A 13275-nucleotide genomic window follows, 5' to 3' on the forward strand; every position below is an offset into this window, starting at 1 on the left:
AAGGTGCCCCCGCGGGTCCCCTTGCTCGCAGGTATGAGTGATAACACAGCCATTCCTTGATAACTTTCCTTGAGGGAAGGCACCATCTGAAAACAGACATGATTACTATTTCCATCACCTTTTTAATCCTTTAATCACACATTTGCAGCAGGAAGGCTGGGCAGGGTGAGTCCATTTATATAAACAGCAGGCTATATGCCAACCACGCTTAGTGGAAATGTAAGAATCGCTTCATGACCAGACAGATGAATAAATAATCCAGGGACTTATCCCCGGACAGCTCCCCACCCCCCAAGCTGCTGGGACCCGCACTTGGGTTCCAAAGGCTTTGACAGAGACCTATCACCCCTACAAGGCCAGTGGGATGCTGGTGTGAGCTCCCAGCTTTGTCGGTGGGCTGGACAGCCTGGGAGGACAGAAAGGACAGGGAACCTGCTTGTCTCTGGCCCTTGGGCCCTGGTATTAGTCTGGATGCCTGCCTCCACCCCGAATGGGAGAAGGAGGTTCCGAAAGCATTGTCTGGGAGGGGGTCCCCAACAGAGAGACGGTTGTGTTTTCCTACTGAGAGACTGGGGGGATGGGACAAGTGGCACTAGGACTCTAGAAGGAGGAGGGAGACAAGCGAGGCTTTGACCAGCGTCCCCACTGGCAGGGGCAGCGCAGGCCCGTGGGGGGCCTCTTTTCTGAGAAGGCCACCAGCCTGCCTTTCTCAGTGGTAGAAAACTTCTCCAGGCCGGCCGTCGCCTCCTGAGCATTGGCCTGCTTGTCTTCGTTTGACTCTGTTTCCTGGTTTGAATGGGCATAATTATTTGCTGTGGCTGCATAACAGACCGCTCCCAAAGCTCAGTGGTGTGCAGTGGGATGCATGCACTCAGCTCCTGAAGTGCGGGCCACCTGCAGGCAGCAGAACCCTGCTGGACTTGGCCAGGCAGTGCGAACCCCACTCTGCACCAGGTGTCTCTCCTCCTCCTCCTCCTGGAAACAGTGGGGAGGGCAGAGGCACCTGGAGGTGAGCAGAAACACGCAACATGTCTTAAAGCCTAGGCTCAGAACTGTCCCACTGTCCCATGGCTAAAGACAAAATTGAAGAGTGCAGAAAGGTACCCCACCCCTTCGTGGGAAGCAAAATCACAAAGTCAAGGGCTAGTGACACAGCCCACATAAACCCAGCCAGTAGTCACGGCTGTGTGCCATCCCGAGAAGCTGCAGCCCAGGTTGTCCTCGTTCCACCCCTGACTTGCTCAGGCTGGGTGCAGAGCCTTCTGCCTGGGAGGTGGGGGGGGGGGTGGTGGGCGAGATGATGGGGGATGCTCAGAAGGACCCCCAGTCAGCCCAGAGTGACATGCACTCGTGACTCCCTCTCCACCTTCCCCTGGGAGGAATGTGGGCCCATGGAGATTGGAACGACCAGCTTTGCTCTAAACCGACCATCACTTCGATCTCCGTGGTCGTTAGGTCCTGGTGAGCTGTCGTGTTCCGTGTCTGATACCTTCCTGGGAAAACAGAGTGGCCAAAGGGATGCACGGCAGGGAGTAGAATGTGGAAACTGCTACAAATCCAGGCCCAGGGCCCTGTGTGGCTGCTGAATGGAAGTGTGAACCAGAGACACGAGCAACACTACGCCCACCTTCAACTGGAGACCCCGGCCTGGGGCCAAGGTCCAGTAAATGATCGGAACGGCAGTTACACAGAATCTCGATAAAAGAGCTTGCCCTCACTAAGACCCTGAACTCTTCAAGCTGACAAGTTCAAATCACAGACTGTGAAGTTCCCACCAGCGCAGAGGGGCTGTGGACTGGGCAATGGCAACATCGGCTCTCCAGAGTTTCCAAAAATCCACGCGTGAACCTCTCCCTTCCAGCCCTACAGCTCTCCGCACACACCCCAGATGAACTAAGCCCTCATTTTCCTTCCTGCCCTACAGCGCGTTGTCTCACCGCGTCTCACGCAGAAGAGGCTACGGAAAGAAAGCTGAACTGGGATTCTGTTCAACGGCCGACAACTCGGCACTGTTCCCCTATTTTCAGCGGCATTTCAACACTTTGGTAATGAATTACCTCCACCATTTCTGGCACAAAGAAGAGAGGGTTTCAATTAATTTTCAGCAAGGGACACTACTGGTCTGGGCGGCTTTTTCCCACTGTGTTAACATCAATGTCCTGTCTCATTAAATGCCGATAAACGAGGGTAACACTCTAACGAGCCACAAATTGGCTTATTGACACCTCCACCAGCGGCTCTCTGCTTCCCAAAGCCCCGGCCACACAGACACGAGGTGGTCAGCCAGCACGGGGGCTCTACGGGACTTTGGGACCAGACAGCGTTAGCGTCTGGGTTGCCTGGAGGCTGGTTCTCTCGGGCTCTGACCTCCCTCTGACAACGGATTATATTTGTTTGGCTTCTCCACCCTCTGGGGTGATCACATGGGGCACGAGCTTTTGTGGCCTCCCCACAGAGGGGGCGTGTCCACTCCTCCTCCCTGTCTCCCCAGTTTTCCCAAGCAATAGCCCTGCTGGCTGTTACCCTGGGCAATCCTCACTGGTCAAATCTGCACTTGTATGTGCTGCTGGGACCAGAGGACACCAAGCCACAGGACAGCTGGTGGGGTCTTGGATGACGCCCCTCCATGGCACCCAGCTTTCACTCTGAAGGTGAGCTCACACAGTCACCTGGCCCTGCAGAAAGGACAGCTCCGATCTGGCTTTAACCTCCTTCCCACCTCTTCCCCAAGCAGTCCCTGCTCACCTCCATGGGATGTCGCATGGAGGTCCCAAACTCGACCTGTCCCCAGGCAGACGTCTCCCTCTGCACCTACTCCTCCTGCAGTCCTTTCCACCTCGGTCAGTGGCAACTCCATGTGCCCAGATTTTATGCAAGGCGAACACTCGGTGTCCCCTTTGCTGCCTCTTCCTTCCAAGCCATCATCAAATCTCAGTGGTTTGACCTTCAAAATACACCCAGAATCGGGCACTTCTCAGGACCTCTGTCCCTCTAGTGTAGTCTGAGACACCAGTGGTCCCCTGGGTCTGCTCCTGCACCACCCCTGCAGCCTACTCTCAACAGCAATCGGAGGGGTCTCTTTCTATTAGCTTCCGGGGCACAGCCCAGTCACTAGACATTACACAACTCACTAAGTGATCATCCCCATGAATCTCGCAACCATCTGACACCACACACAGTTATTAGAACGTTATTGACTGTATCCCTTATGCTGTATTTACATCCCCATGACTATTCTGTGACAACCAATTGTACTTCTTCCAGGTGAAGGAGTCGGCGAAAAGCCCGAGTCCTCCCAGTGGCCTCCAAGGCCATGCAAAGCCTGGCCTCCCGGCCTCTCTGGCCTCACCTACACTTTGCTCCCTTTGTCCCGGCTGTTCTGGCCTCCTTGCTTTTCCTTCAGCCTGCTAGGCATACCCCTATCCTACCTCAAGGCCTTTGCAATTGCTGTTCCCTCTTCAAGAAATGCTTTTCCCCAAGCTTACCCCATCAACTCTTTTAGGCCTGTTCATTCAGGCCTTCCCTGATCCCTCGTATGCAGCAATGCACCCTGCCCCCCTAGAGCTGACGCTCCCTTCATTTTCTTTTCCAGGTTTACCCCCATCCTATTTTACTTTTACATTTGTCTGTTTTGTCCGCCGCAATACCACGTTCCATCAGAGAAGGTCATTCTCGGGGAGGACGCGCTTGCTCAGTGATATTTCCCAGCACATACAGAATAGCTATGAATGAGTGAGTGAATGAATGAATGAGTGTGAATGAATGAATGCCATTATCCCCCCAAATCCCAGCTGGAACCTCATGTAACCACAGCGACAGGAACATCCAAGAGAGGGGTCTGCTTCCCTTCTCCTCACAGCTGTTCCCTTAAGGCAGAATATTCTCTTCCCACCTCATCCCACTGCGACTCACCCCTGAGAGGCCCACTTAAATATCACTTTTTCAGCAGAGGGGACTAAATTAGGCTCCTCGCTAAATGCTTCTGTCGCTGTGGTATTTCCTCTTGTGGCACTTTGCATGTTCAGAATCTTGTGATAAATTATTCATAGGTGTTGGTTAGTGTCTATTTTCCCCATTAGGCTGTAAGTACCACCAGGCAGGGCCTGCGTCCGTCCTGGAGCACAGTGGGGTCCCAGCACGCAGCGTGGCCACAGGTGTGCTCCGTTAGTGATGGCTGACGCTTGGAGATGTGCCCTTCAGTTAAAGCTGAGAGACATGGTGCGGCCTTGCCGCAGCGTCTCGGGGCAGGCCCTCTCATGCAGTTACAGAGTGTCTCAGTGAGAGATGGATGCCATCCCAGGGTGGCGTCGAGGCCAAGTTCACCTGGGTCGTGAGGGGCAGCCAGAATCTGCCCTTTGACTGGGCAGCTGGTTGTAACATCATGGGCCCCTTGGATGCCCACAGTCGGGACGGAGGACCTCCAGCTGAGGGCGGCCTCACTGAAGGCCTGGGCCCCTGCTCTCACTCCGCCAGGCGGCCCTTCAGTCGGGTTAACCTAGAGGGGAGTGACTGCATTGCCCACCCAATGAGAAGCCCACCCAATTCTAGAGCCAGAGGAGAGAGACCACTGACTCCTGTGCTCTCCCAACACAGAGAGGACACTGAGGCTCGGAGAGTTGAAATGGCTTGCCCGAGATCACACAAATAATTAACGACAGGGTGGAGCTAAAAATCCTGAAATCTAAAAAAAAATTAAAATCCAAAATCTGACATGAACACGTGATCTCTTCACTATGTCACAGTGTGCTTTTTCCCCCTTCTCCCCTGAAATAAAACTCCTTAAAAAAATTTAAAAAGCTGAACAGTGACATTAAGAAATGAAAGAGCGCCTTAAAGAGTAAGCTGGGGAGGATTTGGGGACGAGGGGGCCCTCGTGCACTGTGGATGGGACCGTGCACAGGCGCAGCCACTGCGGGAAGCGGCGTGGAGGTTCCTCAGAAAGTTAAGAATGGAACTCCCACACGATCCAGCAATGCCTCTTCTGGCTATTTACCTGAGACACTCGAAAACACTTATTTGTAAAGATATCTGCACCCTTACGTCCATGGCAGCATCACTGACAACAGCCAAGGCACAGAAGCGGCCGGGGCCTGCGGCGGAGAGGAGAGCCGGAGAGCGGGATGTGGTGCGCGCACACACGCCAGAGCCCCACTCGGCCATGAAAGGATGGAACGCTGCCGTCGGTGACGACATGGGTGTCGTGCTCATAATAAGGCCAAAAAAAGACAAGAACGGTGGGATTTCTCTCCTAGGTGGGATGTAAAACTAAAGGCAAGGAATGAACAAATCAAACCAGCAAACAAGGGGAGAAACAAAGCGAACCAGACCCAGAGGCACAAACTCAGAATGGTGGGTACAGGGGGGTGGGGGTGGGGTTAGAGGTGCGGGTGGGGGAGGGCGGGAGGGAAAAGGGGGTCAAATACATGGTGCCAGAAGATTAGACTGGGGGGGCGGGGAGCACACAATGGAGTGGACAGCTGTTCCCAGGTTGTGCCCCTGGAATTTGTAGAATGTCATTAACCGATGACAACCCAGTACATTTAATTTTAAAAGATCAAGAAACCTAGTACTTCACTACCACTTAACTACGAATTTTCATCAAACCCAACGGCTTTCCCTTAAGCTGGAGTAAAAGCTTCCTCTCAGCTCTCCCCGACCCCTCATTTCTCAGCTCCACACTGCCCGGGCGTGATTTTTGGTCTCTTCCCCCCTGCGGCCGGCCCCACCCTGCCCCTCCCCCACACTTCGCCTTCCTTGCTCCGATGCTGCGGCTTGGGATTCCCGAAAACCTGAGATTCCCTTTTCTCTCGAGCTTCCACTCGCGTTGTTAACACCTCCATTACAGAGGTATTCGCTCTGGCTTGAAATTTGCTGATAATTTGAACATAACCGGTAGCCAACAGCTTTTCCAACAAATAGCTAATAGTCATTACTGAGGAGGATACGAAGACTTGGGACGTGTCCCCTCTGCCTGTTGGGCAACAGCCACCACGCAGAGCAAGGAGCTGACGCCGGTGGGGATGGTGACACCGCTGCTCGCCCCGGGCCAGGTCACCTCGTGCCTGAATTCGGGCAGGCGCCCCTCACTGGCCTCCCCACCACCATCCCTCCACCAGCCCCCACAGCCTGCGCTCAGCACAGCGGCCCGCACCGTCTGCCCCCACCTGGCCCCCAGTGGAAACGCGGCCCTGTCGCGGCCTCAGCCCCAGCCCTGAATGAACGGCTCACCCTTCTTCAGAGCGGAAGCTGCCGCCCTACACCATGTGGATTCTCTGATTTCCTGTTCTATCGCTCGTTATTCTGGGCCTCACCCTCGGGGCTCCACCCACGCCAGCCCCCTCGCTGTCCCTCACACTCCAGACACCCCGCTTGAAGGCCTTGCCACTCCATCAGTGTCCTTCCCTCCGTCAAGCCTTTGCTCAGATCACACCCTGTCAACGGGACTAACTGGGAAGGACACCTATTGAACGTGTCACCCACCCCACCCTGTACTCCCGACCCCCTTCTCCTGCTCTGCCTGCCTTCTCATTCACAGCACTCACCACCTCCTAACATCCTACCCAATCCACGCACTTGTCCTGCTTGTTGTCCACTGTCTTCCCTGCCAGCTGTCGGCTCTCTGGCGGCAGGCATCTAGCGTGTCCCTTTTGTCCCCAAGCCCCTAGCACAGTGCCTGGCACAGAGCAGGCACCCAGGAAGCAGCGCTGGACTGGGCGGCTCTGGGGGCTCAGGCACTGGGTGCCCGGCAGGCAGCGCCTGTGCGGTCTCAGTTGCAGGCCTGGCAGATGGAACTCATTTAATAGACGGCAAGTGCCACGTTGTGACTGGCCTGACCCCTCTGGACGGTGACACACTACTTTCCGCTTTGGCAGGCGATTCTCAGCCAGGTGACAACTCAGCAGGTGGGAGGGGGAGGGGACCTGCACTTGAGAACAATGAGTCAGGGCATCCATGTTCTTAATAGTACAGATGACAGAAATAAGGGATAAAATAGTCCATCCGCTGGCTGGTTTGGGAGGCGGGGAGGAAAGAAGGTGGACTGAGAAAGAACGGGAGGTGGAGCTGAGAGGAAAGGGGGTTCCGAAACCGAGCACTCCCACCACCGGTAAACAGGCACCGCATCCAGGGAGTGATGAGACGCGAGTGCGGATTCTGGGAGGTGCTCAGCTGACGGCACATTTGAACGTGCGCTGGGCTGCGGGTCCTGAAGGTGCATCTGTGATCGCAGCTGCAGGGCCCCCCAAGCCCGTGGGTTCAAGTGCGCTCCCGTCGTGGTATTGGCTCCGATCTCCTTGGCTTTGGCCTCCACCTGTGCCCTGGGACCTTGGCCCCTGGGGAGCCCTACTCCGGGGTGTTGCCAGAGACTCTCAGAGGGGTTGCTGTTCTCTTGAGTGGGGTGAGGGGAGCCCTCACGGACTCACAGTTGCTGTGGTCACCTGGGCCACTCACACAGTGGCGGTTGGGCACGGGAGATGCAGCTATTCCAAACTGAGGCGCGCTTCGTTGTAAAACGCACACCGCGTTTCACTGATACGTTGCAAAACATGTAAATCATCTCAGTAAACTTTCTCGTGTTGGTCTCATGTTGGCATGATGACATTTTAGAGACTCTGAGCTTGACCACAGTTAAGTTGTAACTGAATTATAAGCGCATTTCTCTTGGGGCTTCTGTTGTTGCGGTTGCCTGTTTACACCGCCACTGCTAGAAAATCTGAAACCGCATCCGTGCTCGCCCTGTGGCTGGCTTCCTAGTTCTACCCATGGCACTGCCAAGGACGCTGCCATTTCTCTGGGGCTCCCATCTCCATGAAGCTGAATGTCATTGTCACTTCCGATGGGCAGGACCTCTGCTCTGCCAGGGGGTCCCGCGTGACGTGCCAGACAGGACCACCAACCTTCTGCAGTGCCTCCAGCCCCACCCAGGGGTCACCACCCATAGGAGTGTGCAAGGTCTTACTTGTGCCCCGTGACCGGGTGGGAGAGCGAGTCCCTTCCTCTTTCGTGTCCCCTCCTATGAAAACGGTCCCGGAGCAGAGGAGTCCCAGGAGGAGGCTGTCTGTGTTCCTCCTGTCAGAGGGTGTCAGAAGCTCTTTCTTTCATTTGCTGCCTTCTTCACAGGAAAACATGGAGATGGGCCAGCATCAGATTTTTACTTTGTTTTGTTTTCCATATAGTATTTACTTTTTGACTTTGTTGTTTACCTTCACAATGAATTTGACTGCGGTAAACTTTACATACCATCAAACGTATCCATTTTAAGTACATAGTGTGATAAGTCTTGACAAATGAAATCCTGGGTGACAGCACCCTGAGTGAGACGGAGAGCTTCTCTGCCACTCCACCAAGTCCCTCTGTTCCCCAAGCAGACATGGGGACCAGGAATTTACCTCTTGGCGCTGTCAGGTGCCACCTACCAGGCCCAATCTCTCTCTATAGGATGATTCTCCCAGGAGACGCCTCTTGTCCCCACTTTTCATGGTGGCAGCTGTCACCAGCTGCTCACACTATTTGAGTCCTGGCCCAGAACAAGCCCCTGCAACAGACTAGAGGGATTTCGTTTTGTTTGTTTAGTGAAATATAATATAAGATGATGTAATGTAATATAGTATACTTCAGCACATTGTTCAACCTAAGAAGGCTTCCAGGAGGAGGTGTTGTGTTCATGGTTTTCTTCAGTAGCACCGAGTAAGTGACAAAATAGTGCAGGTGATGCTTGGACAACACAGGTCTGAACTGTCCACTTAGAGGTGGATGCTTTTCAGCAGCTACTGTAAAGGTATTTTCTCTCCACTACGATTTTCTTACTAACATTCTCTTTTCCCTAGCTTACAGCAAACAACATATACAACATACCAAAATATGTGGCACTCAACTGTTTATGTTATTGGTAAAGCTTTTGGTCAGCAGCAGGCTGTTTCTATTAAGTTTTGAGGGATTCAAAAGTTATACCTGGATTTCTGACCGTGTGGGGCGCTCCTGCCCCAAGCCCCACTTCGTTTGAGGGTGACTGATTTGGGGGACAGTAGCACCTTCGGTCTCAGCCCACACCGTTTTCTCCTCCCCACTGCTCTCCCCGCACCAGATCTCATTCCTGCTCCCGGGGCGTGGCTTCCTTGCGGCCTTGGCACCGGCCTCTCCCACTGGCTACAAAGCTCTTTGCCTTCCAACTGCACATCTGGCTTCTCTCCCTCCTTCAACCTCGGCTGCAATGGCAGCGCCTCTGAGGGGACTGCTCAGACCACTCAGCCGAGAAGGACATCCCTCCTGTCATTTGTGTGCTCTGTGACACCCCTCCCAGCTTCTTGCTTCACCTGCTTACTCTCCAACCCCCACATTAGAATATAACTCTATGAAAGTAGAGACTGATCAGTACCACAGTGTAGCATTTGTTCACAGTTATTCCTCCTTTCCTCGCACATGCCATGGCTCAGGTGAGAGTGCAGTATCTCCCTTACCTTGCTGACTTTCAACTTGGAAGTAAAGTTCACTATGTCTGACCAGAGGCTTTAAACATGCTTGCATGGTTGGGTTCAAATTCCTGGAGCTGCTTTTCCCAGCCACAAGCAGAGTTTCCTACGCAGCTGCTGTTGCTTCTTCCCAAGCTCTGCAATGAGGACCTGTGAAGCAGGCCCAAACCCAGCCCTGAGACCTGAAGAAGAGCTGGTCCCACCAACCTGTAGCTCTGTGAGCAAGAAAAATCAAATGTTAGCTGTTGACGACCACTGATATTTTGGGGTAGTTTCTTACGCAGCATAATTGCAGCCGCAACTGACTATTGCTTAGCCTATATATATATATATATATATGGCATTCAATAAATATGTGTTAAATAAATGAAAGAAGCATGTTCCTTGAGAAAGTCAAGAGGTATAAAGTATAAAAACTATCCTGGGGACTTTGGAAGTTCAGACCCAGGAGGAAAGAAAGGGGGTTAATGTGTGGGAGGAAGGCAGAGCCCAAAGATTCTTTAGGACAAACCTCAGTAAAGAGCTTCAGGGCCCAGGAAGAACCTGGAACTCAGCCCTTGAAGCCACATTAGCAGCATCCCAGGTGTCCTGGCCAAAGCTCTGGACAGAGATGTTTTTTGAAGGTGGAACATTGACTAGGGGTGGGGCAGGAATTGCGATTCTGGCTGAGGATCTGTGAGGCACAGACCCCGGAAACCGAAGTGCAGACCTAAACCAGCGAAGAAGAGCCACTCGCCCGCTGCCGAGTGAGGACGATGTCCCGCACTGTTCTGCCCGGTGTCCTCACCACGACTCCGTGTTGAGTCTAACGCAGTTTGATGAGTGAACGGCGGAAGGACATGGGTGAGGTGACCCGCCAGTTCAAACGGAGGTCGGGGCGGAGCAGTGTCACCTCGTTCCACTCCCGGCAACGTCTCCACGGCGAGGGCTGCAGGGCATGCACCCCTGGAACACGGGGTCCCCCCTGCTGAGCGTCTCAAACCACCTCCCGAAACAGGGCAAGTTACTGGGTCGAACCCAACGCTCAATTGCATTGACTCAAACCCAGACGCGCCCCGACGTTTAGGAAAGCAAGCCTCCAACCCCTGCAATGGCATTCTGACCACCTGCCCCCACCCCAAAGAGCCCTCAGGCTGGTTCAGGGCATTTCGTGGATTCATCTTTCAGGAGGCTGACCGCCCCCTCTGCAGGCAGCGTAGCGCCAGGCGAGTGCAGGAGGGACAGGGTTCCCCTGGGAGAGGGGCTGTTCCCGCAGCCACTGCTCTCCTGAGCACCGGCCAGCCTGCAGGCCCCTCCCTGGATAGGCTCGTGGGCCCGCAACCTGGGCAGGTGTTCCCAGGAAAGGCTGTGGCTTGGGAAAGTGAAGCACAGATATTTTGTTGCTTTTCTAGGCTTTGCAGAGCCTGGGGGCCTCAGGGACCCGGCATGGGCTTCCACTCTCTATTTCTACCCTTTCCCTGTTAACTCTTCCTCCTTCTCCCATCGCAACCCATTCTTGTTAGAGGCCTGGAGGGAGGGAGACCACGCTGACGGAGAGCATCGGGGCTCCGACAGAAGTTTCAGGGGGTTGTTAGCCAACTTTTAGGCATCTTCCTGCAGAGAGGGTTCTGGCATCAAGAAGGCTCCATCTGGTTTGAGAGGGCAAGACGGGGCCCAGGCCATGCTGCTGAACGGGAGCCTCTGTGGTCTTGTCTCAGGCGTGGAATAGGCCAAAGCCTAGAATCAGAGCTGTCCGATACCCTGGGGAAGGTCCAGGAGGAAGAAAATCAGGAGCTCGATGGCCTATGCAGTTGGTTGAATGTTGATGTCTATAGGAAGGTACGGTCAGCTCAGGGAAACGGGGTCCTGTGCGTCTCACCTCTCATGATGGCCACACATCTCGTCCTGGATGGAGCTTTAGGCTGCGGGCAGAAAACCCCGGGAGACACAGCCCACCAGGCTGAGCGACCCTACTGGAACCTAAAGTGAGGTCCAGACACCAGCATCCACCCCTGCCCCATGCCTGGTCCCGCATGACCAGGGCCCCGCAGGGCACGGGTGACACAGGACACTGGGAGCAAGATGGCACTGCCAGGGACAGCCAGAACTGCGAGGGGGCCTGCTCTTCTCCATGGTAATAGCAGGGATTGAGGACGGAAGCACAGGCAGGTTGTTGGCCGGGAAGAAGCGGGCAGCAGTGATCTGAGCTTCTGGGAGCCTGCCTACTGGCTGGACATTTTCCTGGGCTGCCATGCGAACGTTGCCACACCCGGGCAGAAGATCATTCATTCATTCATTCATTCACTGTCTCTCCCTCCTGCTGAGCTTCCTACTGTGGGCAGAAGGGGGACGCTCTCTATCGAGTCTGTACTCGCTGCGTCCTGGCCACGGGCCAAGCTCTTGGTGGGGCTTTAGCTGTCGGCCCTCAAGATGCTGAAGCACAGCAGGCTGAAGGTGGAAAAACACCACAGCTGAATCCACTTTGAAGGACAGTGAAAAAGGACCTTGGCCCCAAATCAGATTGTTCCTGATCTAAAATTAAAAGCGACTTAAGCCTGAACACACGAGAAGAACGGCAGATAATGGTCGAGAGGTAGGAAGAGTGATTGCTTTTCTTTTCACCTCGTGGCTGGGAGCAGACATTTCCAAGATTTCTCTGGACAGGATTTATTTACTGTCTTTAAAAAAAAAGTTGCACTTTGCATGAAGATTTTCAAATGCCAGGCAGGCACACGGCAGGCCGGGTGCCCGGCCAAGCCTCTTGTGGTTAGCCTTGAAATGAGATCATTTCACAGCAAGAAAGAGGTCAGGTTGCAAAGAGGAGAATTCATTTGGCGGCATCGATATGTAGGCTAGAGCAAAACACAGAACAAAACGTTGTTGCCCTTCCATAGAGCAGACCCTAGGTACCAACTTGAACTCCGAATGCATCCATCCCATACCCCCACCTCCTGCCTGTCTCTCCTGTATGCTCTACCGTCAGCCTCTTCTTAGAATATGACTGGAATTTCATTTTGCAAGGCAGGTGGATCGTGGGAAACTTCCAAGGGTACCTAAATCCCTCTCCTGAATTCACAATGTACGCCTATGAGAGGGTCACGCGTACCTCCCCTAATGTACCCTCTCTTTGCCCAGCCAATGTGAAAAATGAGGGGTTTTCCTCCCCCTAGCCAACCAGACTACCAGAGGGGGAGCCTCACCCACCCCTCCCGCAACGGGAGTCAATCAGGAGTTGGTGAGCACCCGCCACCTGCCCAAGGGCCAAGTGTCCCCGAGCTCACGTGGACAGTCCCCTCACCTAACGCATTCGTTGGAGAGACAAGTAGATACGACGTGATTAGAGAGCAATGCAAGAAAATGATTGGGAATCTAACGGAGCCAGACCCCAGTGGAGCAAGGGGTGAAGAGAGGGCTTTGAGACCAGACTCTAGGGGCGGGGGGGTGGTGCTCAGTGCAGAGGCAGGACTCAGTGTGGGGTCCTTTCCTCTCCATCTCCATCTCTACTGGTTCCTATTTTGTCTTTGATAAAATTCTACCCAGCATCGTGCCCAAGGAATCTCACGCGCCACCAACATTGGCCTCCCTGGGGTATACCAGAAGGCTGTGCCGATGCAGGTAAAAATGCCCGGGTTTCTGGTCTTCCGCAAGGCAAAGCGAGTGAGGGGTGCTCTTGCAGGCCAGGGAATGAAGCGTAACACCCGACTAAGTGAAGGGGCTTTGTTAGGCATCTGGTAGCCCCGGGGGTTAAGTTTCAGCTGTTACTTCAGCGGGGACAACAGAGGGAAGTGCCCGGAGCCTCAGTTTCTCCCCCGCGGAATGGGGATAATGA

This window comes from Sturnira hondurensis, unplaced genomic scaffold (genome assembly GCF_014824575.4).
Source record: "Sturnira hondurensis isolate 20B ecotype Veracruz unplaced genomic scaffold, ASM1482457v3 Scaffold0024822, whole genome shotgun sequence".
Classification (NCBI taxonomy): Eukaryota; Metazoa; Chordata; class Mammalia; order Chiroptera; family Phyllostomidae; genus Sturnira; species Sturnira hondurensis.